The sequence below is a fragment of the Trachypithecus francoisi genome, unplaced genomic scaffold (genome assembly GCF_009764315.1).
Source record: "Trachypithecus francoisi isolate TF-2019V2 unplaced genomic scaffold, Tfra_2.0 Lachesis_group1, whole genome shotgun sequence".
Taxonomy (NCBI): domain Eukaryota; kingdom Metazoa; phylum Chordata; class Mammalia; order Primates; family Cercopithecidae; genus Trachypithecus; species Trachypithecus francoisi.
Window position 1 is genome coordinate 44684873 of NW_022681454.1, and position 23129 is coordinate 44708001.

The 23129-nt window shown below is 41.7% G+C and overlaps 1 protein-coding gene and 2 non-coding genes across 6 annotated transcripts in view; 2 read left to right on the forward strand and 1 right to left on the reverse strand.

The window, feature by feature from the left end:
• The window catches only part of ABCG2 (ATP binding cassette subfamily G member 2 (Junior blood group)), a 134279-nt gene that overhangs the window by 21336 nt on the left and 89814 nt on the right, over window positions 1-23129 (forward strand). The gene's annotated exons all lie outside the window — the stretch shown is intronic.
• LOC117086534 lies at window positions 3883-4008 on the forward strand. The gene has a single exon (XR_004438430.1). It is a non-coding gene; the product is annotated as a U6atac minor spliceosomal RNA (small nuclear RNA).
• Window positions 9062-9170, reverse strand: LOC117086459. Its single transcript, XR_004438369.1, has one exon. It is a non-coding gene; the product is annotated as a U6 spliceosomal RNA (small nuclear RNA).

The following is a 23129-nucleotide window of genomic DNA, read 5'->3' on the forward strand; positions in this document are numbered from 1 at the left end:
TAGCTTGAATCTAAAACTTATCATCACTTATTATTTTACATAACATCGCTACCACCAACACAACCCCTGCCAATCAAACTGAAAAACGTATTTTCTTTCACTTAAAATGTTTATTTTTTACTTATAGAAAGAGGTATGAACTTTTTGTTTTAGTTTTTGTGTTTTTTTTTAGAGACGGAGTCTCGCTCTCACCCAGGCTGGAGTGCAGTGGCATGACCTCAGCTCACTACAACCTCCAGCTCCTAGGTTCAAGCAATTCTTCTGCCTCCTGAGTAGCTGGGATTACAGGCGCTCACTACCACGCCTGGCTAATTTTTGTATTTTAGTAGAGATGGGATTTCACCATGTTGGCCAGGCTGGTCTCGAACTCCTGACCTCAGGTGATCTACCTGCCTCAGCCTCTCAAAATGCTGGGATTACAGGCATGAGCCACGGCGCCCAGCCTGGATTTTGTTTTTATTTATTTTGTTTTTTGGTGTTTTTTGTTTGTTTGTTTGTTTGTTTTTGAGATGGAGTCTCACTCTGTCGCCCAGGCTGGAGCGCAGTGGTGCGATCTTTGCTCACTGCAGCCTCTGCCTCCCAGGTTCAAGTGATTCTTGTGCCTCAGTCTCCTGAGTAGCTGGAATTGCAGGTGCGTGCCACGACACTCGGCTAATTTTCGTATTTTTGCTAGAGACAGGGTTTCGCCATGTTGGCCAGTCTGGTATTGAACTGACCTCAAGTGATCCGACTGCCTCGGCCTCCCAAAGTGCTGAGATTATAGGCTTAAGCCACTGCACCCGGCCAAGGTGTGAACTGTTTTGTTTTGTTTTTTTGAGACAGTCTCGCTCTGTCACCCAGGCTGGAGTGCAGAGGTATGATCTCGCCTCACTGTAATCTCCGCCTCCCAGGTTAATTGGTTAAGACCAATTTTGTCAGTTAAATTTCAAATGTCATAATTAAATAAGTAATTTAGGTTTTTGATTTAAAGTTGCAATACTACAAGTCTGGAGTACTTAAAATAAGCAAGGTTGGCCGTGTTTATGATTTCAATTTATTTGCTTTGTCTGGGTTGCTTGAGCACTTGGGAAAGTTTAGTTTTTTAAATTAGAAAATGGAAGTACCTTGTATGCAGAAAAAAGTTAACAGAGAAGATCTGTTTGAGGCTGCTATCCTTAGAAAGGCCTGCTTTTGAGCTTGATTCTTAGGGAGCATCTGGAAGTTGCTTCACAGTGTCCCCAGTGAACTGATAAGGGTGGGTCACACACTTGCTTTCTTTCCTTCCGAGACTCTGAAAGTTTGGTTTCAGAGTGTATCTACATGACCAGCCCTCCTAAAAACCTTGGGCCCTAAGTCTCTAGTGGAGTTCCCCAGGCCAAAGTATTGCACACATGTTGCATTTTCATTACTGGAGGAAGTGTGTGCTCTGTGTGACGCTTCATGGGAAGGAGAGAGCTTGAGGAAGCTTGCCCATGGATTTCTCCAGACTCTCCCTATAGCTTTCCCTGAGTGATGGCCATTGCCTGTAATCCCAGCACTTTGAGAGGCTGAGGCAGGTAGATCACCTGAGGTCAGGAGTTCGAGACCAGCCTGGCCAACATGGTGAAATCCCATCTCTATCATCCAGCTGTGTATCCTTGCAACGTTGTTGTAATAGTAATAAATCTTAGCTGTGAGTAGAATGGTTATATATATTGAATTATGTAAATTGTTTCAGTGAATCTCTGAACATGGAGGTGGTCTAGGGCAATCCCAATGACACTCTAAGGAACTGGATGTTTTAAACTTCCAAGTACAGTTTAAAGTATTTGGAAATGTTTAATGAACTAAGATTATAAATTAGACCAAACCATTATTGAGAGATTCCTTGGAAGTGAATACTGAAATTTGCTACATTTACTGATATAGCAATCATATTTGTACACTGAATTTACAGCCCTAAGAAAAAGTAGTCTTAAATTTACAACTTTAATTATCAAATATTAATTTCTAAAATCCACATAAACATTTGAATAGACTTTTCAGCCAACAAAAATATTCCTCATTGTGCCCTGACAGGGATATTAAAAAAAAACAAAATGAGGTTGGGTGCAGTGGCTATGCCTGTAATTTCAGCACTCTGGGAGGCTCAGGTGGGAGGATTGTTTGAGCTCAGGAGTTCGAGATTAGTCCGCATAACATAGTGAGACCTCATCTCTACTAAAAGTAAAAAAATTAGCAAGGTATACCATGGCATGCCTATATTCTCTACTAGGGAGGCTGAGGCAGGAGGACTGCTTGAACCCAGGAGTGCAAGGCTGCAGTGAGCTGAGATTATGCCACTGCACTCAAGCTCTGGGTGACACAGCAAGACACTGTCTCAAGAGAAGAAAAAGAAAAATATCCCTCGAGGAGATCAAAAAAACCTCAAATTTAATATATCTCATCACCCAATAGCAGATTTCTTGTCCTCGAACAGAAAGACTTTTTTTCCAGTTGTCCACAGTTTCATGTCACTAAGACTTCAGTTAAAAAGAAGGAGACTAGGATGTAGACCTGTTTATGCCACTTCATAGGAAACCATATTATACCACTTTACAGATTCTGCCTCTGATGATAATGTTAAAATGTGATTTAAAAAAAATCAGTAAGTAGGAAGTCCAATTGAACTCATGTAGTAGCTGGTAACTCTGTAGTGTTAAAAGCCCAGAAAAAGTTAATAAAAGCTCATCTTTCTAGTCTTTTAATATTCTTTAATGTTCTAGAGATTTCTCCATTGGATTATGAAGAGTGTGGCAGGGGTCTCAAGTAAAGCAGTAAATACTTGCTATGCATAAAGTAAATACTTGTTATGCATAAAAATGCACTGCTTTGAGACTGGGCGCAGTGGCTCACGCGTGTAATCCTAGCACTTTGGGAAGCCAAGGTGGGTGGATCACCTGAGGTCAGGAGTTGGAGACCAGCCTGGCCAACATGGCGAAACCCCGTCTCTACTGAAAATATACAAATTAGCTGCGCGTGGTGGTGCATGCCTGTAGTTACAGCTACTTGGGAGGCTGAGGCAGGAGAATCACCTGAGCCCAGGAGGCAGAGGTTGCAGTGAGCTGAAACTGTGCCACCGCACTCCAGTCTGGGTGACAGAGTGTGACTCTGTCTCAAACAACAACAAAACACTGCTTTGCGAACTGCAGTTTAATGAGAAAACAGGGACTTTCTCCTATACCTATCATTGTACCTGGCACTTAATAAATCCAGTATATATTTGTTCAATGAATGGAAGAGATCATGATGTATAATAGTTGAGAGGATAAGATGTAAACATTTCTAAAATGAAATGGTTTTGGAGATAGGAAAGAGTCATTAAATGAAAAGCTACTAAATGAATAGAAGTGAGAATGTTATCAAAACACCAGGGGTTTGGTCTAGGGTCCTGCTGCTCACCACACAGAAAGCCAACCACTGAGACAAGTATTGCTAAGGAAGAAGGTTTTAATTGGGTGCTGCAGCTGAGGAGATACAGGCTCAGTCTCAAATCCTTCTCCCTGACCAACTAAAATTAGGGATTTATATAGCAGAGAAGAAATGCAACAGATAAAACAAATATAAGTTTTAAACTTTAAGACCAGCAGGGTCAATTTCTATGTTTATACAAAAAAACCAGTCTATAGGATTATTGGGTTCGTTGTTTCAAGAATAAATATTAAGAGCTCAAAGGAAGATGAGACCACTGTGGGCTAGAGTGGTAGTGAAGAAAGGCTTCATGGAGGTGGGCCTGGATCTAGGTATGAAAATTAATACATTGGACTTAAAAATATGACAACAGGGAATGGCACAAGTAGCAAGAATGTGAACAAAGGATGGAAGTGAGAAAATAAGAGGCAGGATTATGAGATGCCTAAATGTCTTAGAAAAGAAGAGTGGAGAGTATTGTATGAAAGGAAAGAAGGTTAACACTTCTCTTGACAAGGATGGAAGAGGCCCTCAGGCCTGACAACAAGCATACAGTTAAGGCATTGCCACCCACTTCATGGCATCCAACTATCATTTTTATTCTTTTGTTGTAATGAAACAACTGCAAAAAAATTTAAAAAAAAAAAAAAAAAAAGGAGACGAGTGGAGAAAGGCTGTGTAGCATCAGGATGTGGTGGCCATGCTTCCAAGGTCAGGAGTTTGGACTTGATTCATTTATTTTTTAAGACAGGGTCTTGCTCTATTGCCCAGGCTGGTGCTGAACTCCTGGCTTCAAGCAAAGCTCTCACCTTGGCCTACCAAAATGCTGGGATTACAGGTCACCACGCTGTCTTGACCTGCAGGACAGTCGAACGGGCCCTGGAAGGGGGAATGGGAATGGAGGAGACAAGAAAACACGAGAAATGGAGACAAGACAAATAGCCTGATCAAGTCTCGTTTAATGGTGGCGGTGCAATGCCTTATATAGGCTGGCAGAGGAAGAGGTTGGGCCTGGGCGGTAACGGGGGCCGGGTTTTCTCAAATTACAATTGCGCATGCGCCGTGGGTTTGTAATTTTTCCCGGGCGCGGGATCGCACCTGTGCCGTAGGCTGCATATCTTCCTGGGCGCGAAAATGTTTGCACGCGGGAAAGGTTTGGGCGCGCGCGGGAACAGTTTGCACGCGCGCGGGGAATGTTTGTAATGAAGAATCCGGAAATGTGCCATCTTGTCTCCGCTTTACGGAGATTAACAACAGAGGTCGGCTAATTCCGGGCCTCATGGCTCCGGACACCGCGCCTGGCCAGGACTTGATTCTTTCAGTTGGGAGAAGAACTAGCAGATTTTCAACGGGCAACAATACGAAGAAAGAGTTTGATAGTTCTGGAATAAAGATTATACTGGAGACAGGGTATAGGACAGTTTAGGTTGGATTACAGAACAAAGTATTGTTGGCAGAGACTAGCTTGGAAGACAGGCCAGATATAAAATGATAAAGGGTGGCTGGGTGCGGTGGCTCACTCCTGTAATTCCAGCACTTTGGGAGGCCAAGGCGCGTGGATCATGAGGTCAAGAGATCGACACCATCCTTGCCAACATGGAGAAACCCCATCTCTACTTAAAATAAAAAATTAGCCAGGTGTGGTGGTGTGCACCTGTAGTCCCAGCTACTCGGGAGGCTGAGGCAGGAGAATGGCATGAATCCAGGAGGCAGAGGTTGCAGTGAGCCAAGATCGTGCCACTGCACTCCAGCCTGGGCAACAGAGTGAGACTCTGTCTCAAAAAAAATAAATTAAAAAAAGATAAAATGATAAAGGGCTAAGATAAAGTAAGGTTAGAGGTTATGGAGAGAGACAAATTCCTCAAACATTGTAAAGGAAGAACTGATGGGACATGTAAAGGATAAGAGTAACTTTATGAAAGTGGAACAGAATGGTAAATTTTCAGAATAAAGTGTACATCTATGGGTCATTTATATTATAGTTTTTATTTTTAATGCCAAGTTAGTTGGAGTCTCTTTGTATATGGAAAGGTAGTGTGAAAAGAAAAGTTTAGATCCCTACTTTTTCAGAGAAAACAACTTTCAAAACATAATTGGAACACATATCTTAGGGGTTTAATGCTTATGCATTTTAAGATTAAGATTGTCCTGAGACTTGGAAGAGCAATCTGCTGGTGTGTTTGGAAGACTTTTCAATGATTTTGTAGGGAAAAGCCCAAGTATTAACATCTTCAGTGATTTCACCACACTGTCAAGTTCTCTGCCAGTGGAATTTGAAGGAAATAAAACTACAGGAATTCATTAGAGATTTCCTAGTGTGCCCGTGTTGGTAGACGTGCTTCAGGAAAAGGTGAACAGCTCCTAGCCAAAGAGGAAGCAGCTTTCAGAAAACAAAGCCAAGAATAAGAATTGGCGGTACTCTCAAGACACTGAGCAACATTGTTCAAGACACTCTGGTCTTCCTGTTTTGTTGGATTTGCAAATATATTTTGCACTTAACTGGCAAATATTTTGGCAGCATAGGACTTTAGTTTCAAGTATATTTTTATGCAGCACCCACCTACTCTAATAATGAAATTCAAATATTCCCATCCTAATCCCCACTGCCTCCAAAACAATACAATTAATCCTTCTCTGATGGAGAGAATGACAAATTCCCTTCTGCCAAAAGCAGCCACTCTTCTTATTCCTTTAAAACACTGTCAACTATCTCCCTTTGTTTTAAGGCAACAGAACAAATAAAATAAAATGAAGCTTTCTTGCATTACCAAGTAAGGCTAACTGATCTAGGATCTAAAATATACTGAAGATGTGCAAAACTTGTGCGTACACTTGGAACTATTGGCGACTGTGAGTATTTTATGCCTATGCTCTCGGTTATATTGAATATCTATAGCAAAGTTATTCTCCATGTCCAAATGGCATACTAAACATATATCATCAATATTATATGTTCTGCAGCAGACAACTGCCTGGCTTGAATTCTTTTTGTTTGTTTGTTTGAGATGGAGTCTTGCTCTGTCACCAGGATGGAGTGCAGTGGCATGATCTCGGCTCACTGCAACCTGCGCCTCCCAGGTTCAAGCAACTGTCCTGCCTCAGCCTCCCGAGTAGCTGGGACTACAGGCACCTGTCACCATGCCCGGCTAATTTTTTGTATTTTTAGTAGAGATGGGGTTTCACCATGTTGACTGGGATATTCTCGATCTCTTGACCCTGTGATCTGCCCGCCTCGGCCTTCCAAAGTGCTGGGATTACAGGCGTGAGCCACCAAGCCCGGCCAGCTTGAATTCTTTACAGCTGTGTGTTAGGTCTTTGCGAAGCAAACACAATCATTTCCTACTTGAAGAAAAGAACTAGAGAAACAGAAGAGGAAAGAGAAAATTTGCAAGGTGATTAAAAAGGAATAATTATATTTAGAGAGTTACCTTTTCTTTTCAAGTTTGGAACTGACATACCTTTGGTCCAGCTGTGACTTTAAGTTTTTCTGGTACAAAAGTAGAGAGTAAGTATCTCAGGGTAATCTGTGAAAAAAAAAAAAAAATCTTGTGCCACTGGAATAATTTTACTCCGATAATATCAGAAAAATGTAGTTGCCCCTTTGCCTTCTCATGTTTAAGGAAAGTCTTAAACATGAGTTTAAGTTTCTCTCTTTTTTTTTTTTTTTTGAAACAGAGTTTTGCTCTTGTCACCCAGGCTGGAATGCAATGGTGCGATCTTGGCTCACTGCACCCTCTGCCTCCTGGGTTCAAGCGATTCTCCTGCCTCAGCTTCCCAAGTAGCTGGGATTACAGGCGCCCACCACCATGCCCAACTAATTTTTGTATTTTTAGTAGAGACAGGGTTTCGTCATTTTGGCCAGGCTGGTCTCAAACTCCTGCCCTGAGGTGACCCACCTGCCTCAGCCTCCTAAAGTGCTGGGATTACAGGTATGAGCCACCACACCTGACCTGAGTTTAAGTTTTTTAGGCAAACCTCTCAAGTTATATTTAAGCTCCAATATTCGAACATTCTAATTAAACCTCTGAATAAATAGTTCTGCATTTTGTTAACTATGGAAACCAGCCATGACTGTCAGTTTGTTGGGGCCCTGGATCATTGAATTCAGCTACTAGAATCTACTTGTCATTAACAGTTTACAAAACCAAAAAGAACAGGGGAGTATTCCTTTCTCTGGTCTTTCCCTCGGTTCTTACATCTTTTCGCCTCCTCCTCAATTTCATCCCCCACTCTCTTCTCACCTCTCCAGTTCCTGAGTAATTTGCAATACAGTCTTTTGAATTACCCTCAATGTTTCATTGGTTTTAAGTTGGAACCCCATTAAACTGGCATTTTGCTGAACACTAATTTCATTAAATTAAAGTATAATTTGTGGCTTAATAGCAGGCTAAATAAAACATTTTTAATTAATTAATTTACATCTATTTAAATGGAAACCTACCCTATTAGTGTAAAGAATTTTGGTGGAAGGGAAAGAGAAAAGGTAAAGTATAGAGTTCTATGCTACTAAACTATTGAAACAAATATTTCTAAAAATATAATCTCTCGAATTTATTTTATTACATATTTACTATTTTTAGAGACAGGGTCCCTCTCTGTTGGCCTGACTGGAGTGCAGTGGTGCGATGAAGGCTCACTGTAACCTCCAACTCCTGGGCTCCAGTGATCCTCCTGCCTCAGCCTCCTGAGTAGCTAGGATTACAGGTGTGTACTACTGAGACAGCCAAGTATAAAGGGGTCCTGGGAGAACCTCTGACCAGCCCCTGCGCTGGGAGAATGGGGTGGAGCCATTGCAAGTTTGAGCCCTTTGCAGTGGGGAGGAGCCTGGACTCTCTCCTGTTCAGGGTGGTAACCTGTGATTCAATCTGTGAGGCAAGAGACCAGCTAGCAGGACTCTCACTTTGCTTTCAGTCCCCGTTTCCCCTTTTTCCTTTTCACCCAATATATTCCATTTTTCTCACCCTTCAAAGTGTCTGCAAGCCTAATCTTTACTGGTTGTATGACAAGGACCCTAAGAAGAAAGTCCTACAACACTACCATGCCCAGCTAATTAATATATATATATGTGTGTATATATATATATATATGTATATATATATATAGTTGTAGAGATGGGGTGCTCCTATGTTGCACTGGTAGGTCTTGAGCTCCTGGCCTCAAGCACTTCCCCTGCCTCGGCCTCCCAAGGTGATGGGATTACAGATGTGAGTCATCACATAACGCCTAGACTCTCAAATTTCTTGGTGGAAAGTTGACCGGGGGCATTATGAGATTTTATCTATTAGTAGCAGATTAGATGGCAGCCCATGGAATACTGCCATTGATAAGGCCCTTTGAGGTAAGCAAAACGATACTTCACCGATATTCATTCTGTGATCTTGGCTTCTAAGACCTCTCTTTAGATTTTGCTGAATTTTAAAATTGCCTGGGGAGCTTTTAAAAATCCCGAAGCCCAGGCCACACTCACACCAATTAAATCAGAATTTCTTTTGATTCATACTGGAGACTCCAGTATGCAGATAGTTTGAGGACCAGTACTTCTTAATACTTAATGTATGCATGAATGACTTGTGGATCTTGACGAACTTGCAGGTTTTGAGTGTAGGCCTATACTGAGGCACAAGATTCTGCATTTTTTAAAAATGTGTTTTTGTTAAATATGGAACACTTCACAAATTTGTGTATTGTCTTTGTGTAGGGGGGGCATGCTCATCTTCTCTGAATTGTTCTAATTTTAGTATACGTGCTCTCAAAGCAAGCACAGATACTGCATTTCTAACCAGCTCCCAGGTGAAGCCCACAATGGTCCTCCCTGGTCCTTGAGTAGCTAGGGAGTTAGGAAGCATTCCCTCTATTTCTGTCTCCTAAAAGACATTATAAAGAACTTGTGGCCTGGCGAGGTAGCTCACACCTGTAATCCCAGCACTTTGGGAGGCTGAGGCAGGTGGATCATGAGGTCAGGAGATCAAGACCATCCTGGCTAAAACAGTGAAACTCCGTCTCTACTAAAAATACAAAAAATTAGACGGGCGTGGTGGTGGGCACCTGTAGTCCCAGCTACTTGGGAGGCTGAGGCAGGAGAATCGCATGAACCTGGGAGGCGGAGCTTGCAGTGAGCCAAGATCATGCCACTGTACTCCAGCCTGGGTGACACAGCGAGACTCTGTCTCAGCTTCTTCTTTAAATGTTTGATATAATTTGCCAGTGAATCTATCTGGGGCTAGGGACTTTCTGTTTTGGAATTTTATTAATTATTGATTCAACTTTTAAAATAATCCTGGATCTTTACAGATTGTCTAATTTGTGTGTGTGAATTTTGGCAGATTGCATCTTTCAAGGAATTGGTCCATTTCATCTAGGTTATTAAATTTGTGAGAATAGTTTTGTTACTATCCTTTTAATATCTATAGGGTCTTTAAGTGATGGCCACTCTTTTTTAAAAAAAACTTTTACTGACACGGCCTTTCTTTATGCAGCTTTCATTTTCTGACCTTTATTGATTTTCTGACCTTTATCAATTTTCTTCTCTTTGAAGAACATCTTTTGGCCAGACATGTTGGCCAATGCCTGTAATCCCAGCGCTTTAGGAGGCTGAGGTGGGAGGATCACTTGAGGCCAAGAGTTCGAAACCAGGCTGGCCAACATAGTGAGACCATGTCTCCAATTTTGTTTGTTTGTTTGTTTGAGATAAGGTCTCACTCTGCTGCCCAGGCTGAAGTGCACAGGCATGATCGGGGATCACTGCAGACTTGACCTCCCAGGCTCAAGTGATCCTCCCACCTCAGCCCCCCAAGTAGCCGGGACTACCAGTGCGTGTGTCACCACACCTGGCTAATTTTTTTATTTTTAGTAGAGATGGGGTTTTGCCATGTTGCCCAGGCTGGTTTTGAATTCCTGAGCTCAAGTGATCTGTGCTCTTCAGCCTCTCAAATTGCTGGGATTACAGGCATGAGCCACCATGCTGGGTCTTCTATTTAAAAAATAAAATAAAGTAAAATAACTTTTAAAAAACACTTCTGCAAGACAGATGTACTGACAACAAATTCCCTTGATATTTATTTGTCGGAGAAAGTCTATTTCTTCTTTAAATCTGAAGGAAAATTTCACAGTATACAGAATTCTAAGTTGGTGTTATTTTTCTACCAACGTGTTAAATATACTGCATTCTCTTCCTGCTTGCATGGTTTCTAATAAGTCAGATATAATTCTTATCTTTGTTTCTCTATAGTTAAGAATATTTTTCCCCTCTGGCTTCATTGAAGATTTTCTATCTTTGATATTCTGTAGTTTGAATATGATCTACCTATGTGTAATTTACTTGGGATTTATTCTTCCTGGTATTCTTTGAGTTTCCTGAATCTATAGTTTAGTATCTAACATTAATTTGGGAGAAACTCTCAGTTCATAATTGCTTCAAATATTGTTTTGGCTGGGTGCAGTGGCTCACTCCTGTAATTCCAGCACTTCGGGAGGCTGAGGTAGGTGGATCACCTGAGGTCAGGAGTTTGAGACCAGCCTGGCCAACATGGTGAAACCCCGTCTTTACTAAAAATACAAAAATTAGTTGGGCGTGGTAGCAGGAGCCTGTTATCCCAGCTACTAGGGAGGCTGAGGCAGGAGAATCACTTGAATCCAGGAGGCAGAGGTTGCAGTGAGCTAAGATTACACCACTGCACTCCAGCCTGGGCAACAGAGTGAGATTCTGTCTCAAAAATAAAATACATACACACACACACACACAGTTTTTGTTCCTTTCTCTCTTTCTATAAGTTACATATTTTTCATTGTCCCGCAGTTCTTGAATATTTTGCTCCCCCTTTTTTGGGTCTTTTTTCTCTTTGCTTTTCAGTTTCTACTGAACATCCTCAAGCTCAGAGAATCTTTCCTCAGCTGTGTTTAGTCACCTCTAAAGATTGTGAATAGCAATCTTCATAGTATTTTTAATCTCTAGCATTTTTTTGACTCTTTCTCAGAATTTCCATCTGTCTTATTACATGCCATCTACTTTATCCATTGGAGCTTTCATTTATTTATTTTTCTTTTTTAGACGCATAGTCTCACTTTGTCACCCAGGCTGGAATGCAGTGACATGATCATAGCTCACTGCAGCCTCGAACTCCTGGGCTCAAGTGATCCTCCTGCCCCAGCTTTCTGAGCACCTGGGACTATAGACATGCACCACTGTGTCTGGGTATTTTTTGTAGTTTTTGTAGTGATTGGATCTCGCTGTGTTCTGCAGGGTGGTCTTGAACTCCTAGCTTCAACTGATTTTCCTGCCTGGGCTTCCCACATTGCTGGGGTTATAGGTGTGAGCCGTCATGCCCGACTTATTGATTTATTTTTATTTTTATTTTTGCAGATGGAGTCTCACTCTGTCACCCAGGCTGAAGTGCAGTGGCACAATCTCGGCTTACTGCATCCTCTGCCTCCTAGGTTCAAGCTATTCTCCTATCGCAGCCTCCCGAGTAGCTGGGATTATAGGCATGCGCCACTATGCCCAGCTAATTTTTCATATTTTTAGTAGACGGAATTTCACCATGTTGGCCAGGTTGGTCTTGAAGTCCAAACCTCAGGTTATCCACCCACCTTGGCCTCCCAAAGTGCTGGGATTACAGGCATGAGCCACCATGCCCAGCTGGAAACAAATGATTTTTTTTTTTTTTTTTTTGAGACAGTCTTGCTCTGTCACTCAGGCTAGAGTGCAGTGGTGTGATCTCGGCTCATTGCACCTGTGCCTCCCATGTTCAAGCAATTCTCATGGCTCATCCTGCCAAGTAGCTGGGATTATAGGCACACGCCACCATGCCAGGCTAATTTTTGTATTCTTAGTCGAGACAGTTTCACCATGTTGGTGAGGCTGGTCTTGAACTCCTGGCCTCTTATTTATTTTTTGAGACAGGGTCTCACTGTATCACCCAGACTGGAGTGCAGTAATGTAATTATAGCTCACTAGCCTCAAACCCCAGGTCCCCACTGATCCACCTGCCTCAGTCTCCCAAGTAGCTAGGACTACAACCACATGCCAGCCCATCCAGCTCATTTAAATTTTTTTTTAGTTTTTAATTTAATTTAATTTAGTTTAATTTTGAGACAGGGTCTCACTTTGTTGCTCAGGCTGGAGTGCAGTCGCATGATCACTGCTCACTGCAGCCTTGACTTCTCCAGGCTCAGGGGATTCTCCTACCTCAGCCTCCTGAGTAGCTAGCACTACAGGTATATGCCACCATGCCCAGCTAATTTATGTATTTTTTGTAGAAAGAGGGTTTTGCCATGTTGCCCAGGCTGGTCTTGAACTCCTGCACTCAAGCAGTCCTTCCACCTCAGCCTCCCAATATGGTGGGATTATAGGTGTGAGCTGCTATGCCTGGCGCCATTAGAGCTTTTATCATGTTAATCATAGTTGTTTTTAATTTCCACTCTGATAATTCTACCCTTCCTAAAATATCTGTGTCTGGTTCTAGTGCTGTTTGTTCAAACTATGTTTTGCCTTTTAGTATGCCTTGTATTTTTTTGTTGTTGTTGAAAGCCAGACATGATGTACTGAATAAAAAGAACTCTAGTAGCTAGGCCTTTCTTGATGTGGTGGTGAGGGGGTGCGGTGGGGTGGGGGGTAATATTCTACAGTCCTATGATTAGGTCTTGGCTTTTAAGTAAGCCTGTGCCCCTAGGCTGTGAACTACATAGTGCCTCTCAGTCTCCCCAACCTTCCACCTTAAATAGGACAGGATGGCTGGAGGGGTTTGGAGTTGGGTATTTCCTTTCACGGAGGTCATTTAAGTGCTCATAAAACCTCAATAGGTTAGCCTCTGATAAGATAGTTTCTCTTAAAGGCAGGTCTTGTTAAGAAGAACAGAATGTTCTGGTGTATTTAAAAATGGTTAATTTTCCCCTGCGCAGTCTGATGCTAAAGGGGATTTTTTTTTTTTTAAATCTTCAGTGTAAGAGCATCATAAAGTTACAGGAGGTAAAAGGTGTGCCCAGAAATGATCTTTTCAGTATGCTAGTGCTGATGAGACTCATAGTTGCTGATTCATAATAATTTATGAATCACAAGAAATTGAAGTATGAATCAGAATGGTAATTAATTGGTTTTCTTGTGGGTATTCCTATGACTGAGATACTCAAGCTTCTTCCACAAGCAAACTTATCAGATTTTTTAAAAAAACAGATGCACTTGAGAGCTTTTGTATCAAAGAATGGAAAATCCTTGTGTGAAGCTGTCTCCATTCATAACAGAAAAACTTCCTTATGCCTGTACATGTTATATTGCCCTGATTCAGTGTTAAAAGTATAGTTGGCCGGGCGCGGTGGCTCAAGCCTGTAATCCCAGCACTTTGGGAGGCCGAGACGGGCGGATCACGAGGTCAGGAGATCGAGACCATCCTGGCTAACACGGTGAAACCCCCGTCTCTACTAAAAAATACAAAAAAAACTAGCCGGGCGAGATGGCGGGCGCCTGTAGTCCCAGCTACTCGGGAGGCTGAGGCAGGAGAATGGCGGGAACCCGGGAGGCGGAGGTTGCAGCGAGCTGAGATCCGGCCACTGCACTCCCGCCTGGGCGACAGAGCGAGACTCCGTCTCAAAAAAAAAAAAAAAAAAAAGTATAGTTAAGTATTCTCAGATTCTGGTAATTGTGATTAAAAATAATTAAGACACCACTTATGGGATGATTATTCTGTACTAGGAACAATGAACAATGCTAAGCACTTAATCCTCACAAAATCTTTGTAGGTAAAGATGACTACATTTTGGTAAATTAGGAAGGTTAGTCAAACTCACCCTCCAAGTTAGTAAAACGCAGAGGCAAGTTCCAATGCAGAGCTCTCTAGTCTGTTACAGTAGTTAGTTAGTCAGACATGTGCAGGGCAGGAGAGTCCCCCACCCCCAACTCAGGAATGTCAGGCTACCTCAGGTGATGGTCAGGCAGTTGTTACACCGATTCTGCAAAATAGTAATTGGTTGCAGCTGGCGCCAGGGAACGGCAGTCTCCCAATAGATAGAAACACCTGAAACTACTGATCAGCAGCTTCCTGATAAAGATCTCAGGAGCTGGGCGAATGGGCTCAATCAAGCATATGCACTAAGCGGCAAAATGCTGGAGTTTAACTGGTATATGGCCTCCTGAGAACATTTGACTGGTAAGAGAAAAACACCTCAGTTGAGCATGCATACAACTTCTGTAAACACACTGCACATGTGGCCCCACCCAAATGCTGACAGGCCACTGTGCATGCAGGCAGCCCACCCCAAGGGAAGAATCAGGGGAGAAGGGAGGTAAGACCCCAGAAGTATGCCAGGGTGTAAAACCACAAGTCAAAGGTCAAACTGTGCATGGGATTTCTCAAGTTGCTCACCTGACCCTCTTCCAAGTGTACTTTATTTCCTTTCATTACTGCCCTAAAGCTTTTTGATAAACTTTTCCTCCTGCTCTAAAAGTTGTCTTGCTCTCTCACTCTGCCTTACGCTCCTCTGTCGAATTCTTTCTTCTGAGGAGGCAAGAACTGAGGTTGCTGCAGACCTGTATGGACTGGCCACTACTAACATATTTTGGTGCCACGTGACTAGGATACGTTCTGCTGCTAACAAGCCAACCACACATTATATGAACCGTATCTGTTTTCTGGATAGCCCAGAACAAACCCTTCTAAGTTAACATGTTCTTTATTCTGATATGTTACAGTAAAATTAGTTACAAATGATTCAGTTTTAGCTTTGGCCAGTTAATAAATGTGATCAGTTTTCCATGAAATTTTATAATCTAGAATATTTTATTTTTTATTTTTAGAGACAGGGTCTCACTCTGTTTCCCGTGCTGGAGTGCAGTGGTGCCATGATAACTCACTGCAGCCTTGAACTCCTGGCCTCAAGTGATCCTCCCACCTTAGCCTCTCAAGGCACTGGGATTATAGGTGTGAGTCACCGTGCCTGGCGGTAGAATATTTTAAATGTGTAAAAGAAGTATAGAGAGTATTGTAATAAACACTCATTTTACCCATATGATGACTTCTAAGCATTGGCATAAGTCTGTTCTCCACAAAGAGATTCCTTTAAAACATAGACCAGTTGGGTCATTTTTCTTCTCAAAATTCTCTGATGGCTTCCCACATCTAAATTAAAGCTCAAAGTCCCAATGAGTCACCAGGCCTTACACCATCTGGCACCCCATTAACTCCCACCCTGTCTCCTCCCATTTTCCCTCCCATTACTGGTACTCCAGCTACATTTACCTTGTTATGTTTTCAAGATGCCAAGTGCTTTCCTATGTCAGCCTTTGTGCCTTCAGCTTTCTGTGTCTGAGTCACTCCTATCTCAGGATCAAGTTTAGCTGTAAGACAATGGGAGAAAAAATAGACATTTATTTCTTTCATGTTCAAGAAATATAGAAGCAGTCACTCCAAAGACAGTATAGCAATTTCATGGTTTCAAGCATCCACACTCCTTCTGTCTTGTTGCTTTGCCATATGTGACTTCCATTCTCAAAGTCATTTCACAGTCCAAGGTAGCTACAGGAACTCCATTCCCTGGGCTTGAATTGCAGCCAACAGGAAACAGGAAAAGGCAAAGAGCACTCTGTTTCTATGAAATGTCAGGTGAAAAAGGAAATGGAACATCTGATTTTTTGAAAATGTTTTTTGAAAATTCAAACCTTTGGCCGGGCATGGTGGCTTATGCCTGTAATCCCAGCACGTTGGGAGGCCGAGGCGGGCAGATCATGTGAGGTCAGGAGTTTGAGGCCAGTCTAGCCAACATGATGAAACCTCATCTCTATTAAAAATATAAAAATTAGCCAGGTGTGGTGGCACACACCTGTAGTCCCAGCTACTTGGGAGGCTGAGGCATGAGAATCGCTTGAATCCAGGAGGTGGAGGTTGCAGTGAGCCAAGATCAAGCACTCCAGCCTGGGCGACAGAGCCAGACGATGTCTCAAAATAAATAAATAAATTAATCAATTAATTAATTAATTCACACCTTTGCTATATGAAGTAAAATCCCATCTACCTTCATGGTAGCCTTAGAGGATATTAAGGTATTCTTTTCAACTAAATTTCTTTCTCATCAGCCTACTAATAAAAATGCAGTTGAGCTTGATCTCACTGTATTGCCTCTGACCCAGGATAATTCAGATATTTTTTGTTTTAGCAACAAAAACCTATTAAAAGTTAATTGCATAACCACAATATATAATACTAATATATTTATTGATACAAGTACTTTATGTGCTAAAATTATAACTTTTGCTTATCAGGAAATTATACAATGAAAACAGTATTTCTAGCACAAAAACCTTGTGAGAAAGGTTTACTGATATCAGCTGTAGTAAGCCCCTGAAATTTATTTCTGCATTTGTTTTGATTGTACAATATTGAGAAAAAAAATCTCACTCATGGACTAGCAGTCAGAAATGATTTTAGGTTTTTGTGTTGTGTTGTTTTGTTCATCTTATAATTTTACAGTTCTGATTAAACAGACATGGCAAGAGAAGATTTATTCTGAGAAACAAATAAAAACGGCACAAATTAATATATATGTTCCCAATATGTTAAACTTCAGTATATAGTACGTGAGAAGGCATGGTAAATACGTTTTTATACAAATTCTTAAATGTTTTAAATGAATAATTATATATTTTTAATATATTTTGAAGGGGCACATTGTCACTTATTGGCTTTTAAAAAAATAGCTTTGGCTGGGCACGGTGGGATCACGCCTGTAATCCCAGCACTTTGGGAGGCTGAGGTGGGTGGATCACCTGAGGTCAGGAGTTTGAGACCAGCCTGGGCAACATGGCAAAAGCCTGTCTTTACTAAAAACACAAAAAATTAGCTGGGCATGGTGGCGGGTGCTTGTAATCCCAGCTACTTGGGAGGCTGAGACAGGAGAATAGCTTCAATCCAGGAGGCAGAGGTTACAGTGAGCCAAGATCGTGCCACTACACTCCAGCCTGGGCAACAGAGCAAGACTTTGTCAAAAAAAAAAAAAAAAAAAAAGGCCAGACATAGTGGCTCATGCCTGTAATCCCAGGACTTTGGGAGACCGAGGCAGGTGGATCACCTGAGGTCAGGAGTTTGAGACCAGCCTAGCCAACCTGGTAAACCCCGTCTCTACTAAAAATACAAAAATTAGCTGGGTGTGGTGGTGGGCACCTGTAATCCCAGCTACTCAGGAGGCTGAGACAGGAGAATCACTTGAACCTGGGAGGCGGAGGTTGCAGTGAACTGAGATTGTACCACTGCACTCCAGACTAGGCCTGGGTGACAGAGTGAGACTCCGTCTTAAAAAAAAAAAAAAAAAAAAGGAAAGAAAAACCAAATAGCTTCACTGAAATTAGGTCTCAAAATTTTCACCTCTTGTAAGTATATAATCCGGTGACTTTAAATAAATATATAGAATAGTATAGTCATTACCAATCCAATTTAAGGACATTTCTGTCACCCCAAAAAGATTCCTCAGGTCCATTTGTAGTCATTTTTCTTTCCCATCCAAACCCCAGACAACTTTCTTTTTTTTCTTTTTTTCTTTTTTCTTTTTTTTTATACTTTAAGTTCTAGGGTACATGTGCATAACGTGCAGGTTTGTTACATATGTATACTTGTGCCATGTTGGTGTGCTGCACCCATCAACTCGTCAGCACCCATCAATTCATTATTTATATCATGTATAACTCCCAATGCAATCCCTCCCCCCTCCCCGCTCCCCATGATAGGCCCCAGTGTGTGATGTTCCCCTTCCCGAGTCCAAGTGATCTCATTGTTCAATTCCCACCTATGAGTGAGAACATGCGGTGTTTGGTTTTCAGTTCTTGTGACAGTTTGCTAAGAATGATGGTTTCCAGCTGCATCCATGTCCCTACAAAGGACGCAAACTCATCGTTTTTTATGGCTGCATAGTATTCCATGGTGTATATGTGCCACATTTTCTTAATCCAGTTCTTTTTTTTTTTTTTGAGACAGTTTTGCTTGATGCCCAGGCTGGAGTGCAGTGGTGCGATCTCGGCTCACTGCAAGCTCCGCCTTCCGGGTTCACGCCATTCTCCTGCCTCAGCCTCCAGAGTAGCTGGGACTACAGGCGCCAGACTCCACTCATGGCTAATTTTGTTTTTGTATTTTTAGTGGAGACAGGCTTTCACCGTGTTAACCAGGATGGTCTCAATCTCCTGACCTCATGATTCGCCCGCCTCGGCCTCCCAGAGTGCTGGGACTACAGGCGTGAGCCACCACGCCCAGCCAATTTTTGCCCTTTTTTAAACTGAGGTATTTGTTTTGGTATTGAGTTGTAATGGTTCTTTATATAATCCGGATAAAAATTGTTCCTCTAGCCTGTACGTTTAGAAAAGGCCACATGCAATATTTACATTTTAAATTTAGTTTACAGATGGAACTAAAAATGTATACATGCTGTATATATTTTTACTTGTGGGAAAAAAAGTCTATACTATGGATATAAGTTATCTGATATTTGATTTGTAAATATTTTCTCTCAGTCTGTGGCTCGTTTTTTCATTTTCTTAATGGTTAAAATATATTTTAGAAACGATAGTTCCACGAAAGTCTTGGAGTCCCTAAGTCCTCTACTTAGTAACCTAGGCTTATCAGAACGCAGTTTGAAATCGACTGTAGTGTTTCAGCAGCCTTTAAATTCAGCAAGCTAAGTAATTTATCTTCAAGGGAATCGTGCACTGGTGGAATTGGAAGGGCCTTTGCAATTAACCAGATGCCTCCTAATTTTGTAAATAGACTCCTGGATATTTGAATGACTTAAGTACAATTCCTATACACCAGGTTTTATAGAGCATTTCTGAAGGCCCACGGCTTGGATGTGAGATCAAACAGAGACTAGTGACTGATGAGTTCAGCTAGGACAGGGGTATAAAGTGAGAAAATCAGTATTTCCTGTTGGCACTAGAGATTTATTTGCTGGCTGAAGATAAAGGAGAGTAGGCATCAAAAAGAAGGAAGGAAGAACTCTGAACTCTATAAAAACAGGCTTTAATAATAGAAATCTACCTCAAAGACTGTTTTAAAAAGAAAAAAGAAACCCAACAAACAAGAACTCTTGCAGTTAAGGGAACTGTGTTCAGTATATAAGGGGTGACTTTGCATATTTGCCTCAAATCACCCCATGCCTTCTTTGCATTTATGACTCATGTACATTTATTTTTGTATAGCCCTTTAAACTAACCTCATTCATTCATACCCCTTTAAACTAACTTCATTCATTCATTCATTAACAATGTACTGTTCTTTTTAATGGTAAAAATCCTAAATAGGAATAGAAGGAAACTTCTTCAGCATGATAAAGACCATATATGAAAAACCCACGGCTAACTTTATATCAATGGTACCATCAAACTGAAAGTTTTTCCCTTAAGATTATTAACAAGTGCCTGATTTGCCACTTACATTCAACATGGTATTAGCAATTGTAGCCAGAGAAATTAGGCAACAAAAATAAAGGCATTTAAATTGGAAAGGAGCAAGTACAATTATCTCTGTTCACAGATGTTGTAATCTTCTTTGTTGAAAACCTTAAAGATTCCACACATGAAAATTAGAGCCAATAAACAAATTCAGCAAAATGGAGGCATGCAAAATCAACACAGAAAAATCAGTTGCATTTTATTTTATTTATTTATTTATATATATTTTTAGATACAGGGTCTCACTCTGTTGTCCAGGCTAGAGTACAGTGGCATGATCATAACTCACTGCAGCCTTGAATTCCTTGGCTCAGGTGAGTCTCCTGCCTCAGCCTCCCGAGTAGCTGAGAATACAGGCATGTGCCACCACACCCAGCTCATTTTTAAATTTTTTGTAGAGATGGTGTCTTACTATGTTGCCCAGACTGGTCTCAAGCTCCTGATCCTCCCTCCTTGACCTAGGTGTGAGTCATTGCACCTGGCCTGGTTGCATTTTATACTCTAGCAATGAATAATCAATCCAAAAAGGAAACTAAGAGAACAACTCAAGTCATAATATCATCAAAAAGAGTAAAATACTTATAAATACATTTAACCAAGGAGCTACAAGATTTGTGTACTGCAAACTTCAAAACATTGCAGAAAGAGATTGAAGAAAATATAAATGAATATGAAGACATCCCGTGTTCATGAATTGAAAGATATAATACTGTGTTTTTGTTGTTGTTTAGACAGGGTCTTGCTTCTGTCACCCAGACTGGAGTCCAGTGGTACAATCTTGGCTCATTGCAGCCTCTGCTTCCCAGGTTCAGGTGATTCTCCTACCTCAGCCTCCTGAGTAGCTGGGATTACAGGCATGCACCACCAAGACCAGCTAATTTTTGTATATTTTGTAGAGACTGGTTTTGCCATGTTGCCCAGGCTGGTCTTGAACTCCTGAGCTCAAGTAATCTGCCTGCCTCAGCCTCTCAAAGTGCTAGGATTACAGGCAGAAGCCACTGCACAGCCTGGAAGATCTAAAATTGTTAGAATAACAATACTACCCAACAGAATCTACAGATTCAATGCAATCCTATCTAGCTCCCAAGGCCAGTTTTTGTAGAAATAGAAAAACCCATTCTAAAATTCAAGTGAATTGTAAGGGACTCTGAATAGCCAAAATAATCTTGAAAAGGAAGAACAAAATTGGAAGCCTCACACTTCCTAATTTTAAATCTTATTACAAAGTTATGACTGGGTATGGTGGCTCACGCTTCTAATCTCAGCACTTTGGGAGGCCAAAGTGGAAGGATCAGGAGTTTGTGACCAGTCTGGGCAACATAGTGAGACCCTATCTCTATTAAATTAGAAAAAAAAAAAAAAACAAAGTTAATTGTAATTAAAATAGTGTCGTATGGGCATAAGGACAGATGTTTAGACCAATACAATAGAATAAAGAGCCCAGAAATAAACCTTTGCATATGTGGGCAATTGATTTTCTTTTTTTTTTTTTGAGGCGGAGTCTCGCTCTGTCGCCCAGGCTGGAGTGCAGTGGCCGGATCTCAGCTCACTGCAAACTCCGCCTCCCGGATTTACCGCCATTCTCCTGCCTCAGCCTCCCAGTAGCTGGGACTACAGGCGCCCGCCACCTCGCCTGGCTAGTTTTTTCTATTTTTTAGTAGAGACGAGGTTTCACCGTGTTAGCCAGGATGGTCTCGATCTCCTGACCTCGTGATCCGCCCTCTCGGCCTCCCAAAGTGCTGGGATTACAGGCTTGAGCCACCACGCCCAGCCTTGATTTTCAACTAAGGTGCCAAGACTAATTCAGTCGGGAAAGGATAGATGTTTCAACATATGAGGCTGGGAAAACTGGATAGCCATATATGAAAGAAAAAAGTTGGACCCTTACCTTATATAGTATTATATACAAAAATGATCAAAAACCTAAGTCTAAGACTTAAACTTATGAAACTCTTACAAGAAAACATAAGAGAAAATGACATTTGATTTGGCAATGCTTTTTAGGCTATGACACTGTTGCTTATTTTACAGGATGCTTTCCCTCCCCAACCCATGACCACACATGCCAATAGCAATCCCAGATATTATTATGACTAAAAATGCCACTGGACATTTCCAAACATCCTGCCTGTAGTTGAAATCACTATAAGATACAAAAGATATTTTTGTGTGTTGTTAATGGCAAATTTTCAGAGATTGGTAAGAAACTGCCCCATTTTGGTAGGGTGTCTTCTCTATCCACTCTTCTTAGTACAAATTGTTAAATCAGCTCATCCCTTTAATATAATTTTTAATGTTTGTGGGTACATTGTCGGTATATGTATTTATGGGGTACATGAGATATTTTGACACAGGCATACAATATGTAATCATCACATCAGGTTAAATGAGATATCCGTCACCTCAAGGATTTATCCTTTATTTTTCTTTTCTTCGAGAGGGAGTCTTGCTCTGTTGCCCAGGCTGGAGTGCAGTGGCTTGATCTTGGCTCACTGCAACCTCTGCCTCCCGGGTTCAAGCAATTCTCCTGCCTCAGCCTCCTGAATAGCTGGGATTAGAGGCGCCCGCCCCCACACCTGGCTAATTTTTGTATTTTTAGTAGAGATGGGGTTTCACCATGTTGGCCGGGCTGGTCTTGAACTCCTGACCTCAAGAGATCCACCTGCCTCGGCCTCCCAAAGTTCTGGGATTACAGGAGTGAGCCACTGCGCGTGGTCAACATTTATCCTTTCTTTGTGTCACAGACAACCCAATTATACTTTTTTAGTTAGTTTAAAATGTACAATAAATTACTATTGCCTGTAATCACCCAGTTGTGCTATCAAATACTATATCTTACTCATTCCATCTAACTATATTTTTGTACCCATTAACCAGCCCCACTTCTCCCCTGCCACAGTACCTTCCCAGTCTCTGGTAACCACCTTTTTTTTTTGAGACAGTGTCTCTCTCTATCTCCCAGGCTGGAGTTCAGTGGCGCAGTCTCAGTTCACTGCAACCTCTGCCTCCTGGGTTCAAGCAATTCTCCCTGCCTCAGCATCCCGAGGAGCTGGGATTACAGGCACCTGCCACCATGCCCGGCTAAATTGTTGTACTTTTGGTAGAGACAGGATTTCACCATGTTAGCCAGGCTTGTCTCAAACTCCTGACCTCAAGTGATCTGCCTGCCTCAGCTTCCCAAAGTGCTGAAATTACAGGCACAAGCCACTGACCGTGCTTATAACCACCATTTTGAAAAATATAATAGAGATGGAGTCTCACTATGTTGCCCAGGCTGGTCTCAAACAGACTCAAGAGATTCTCC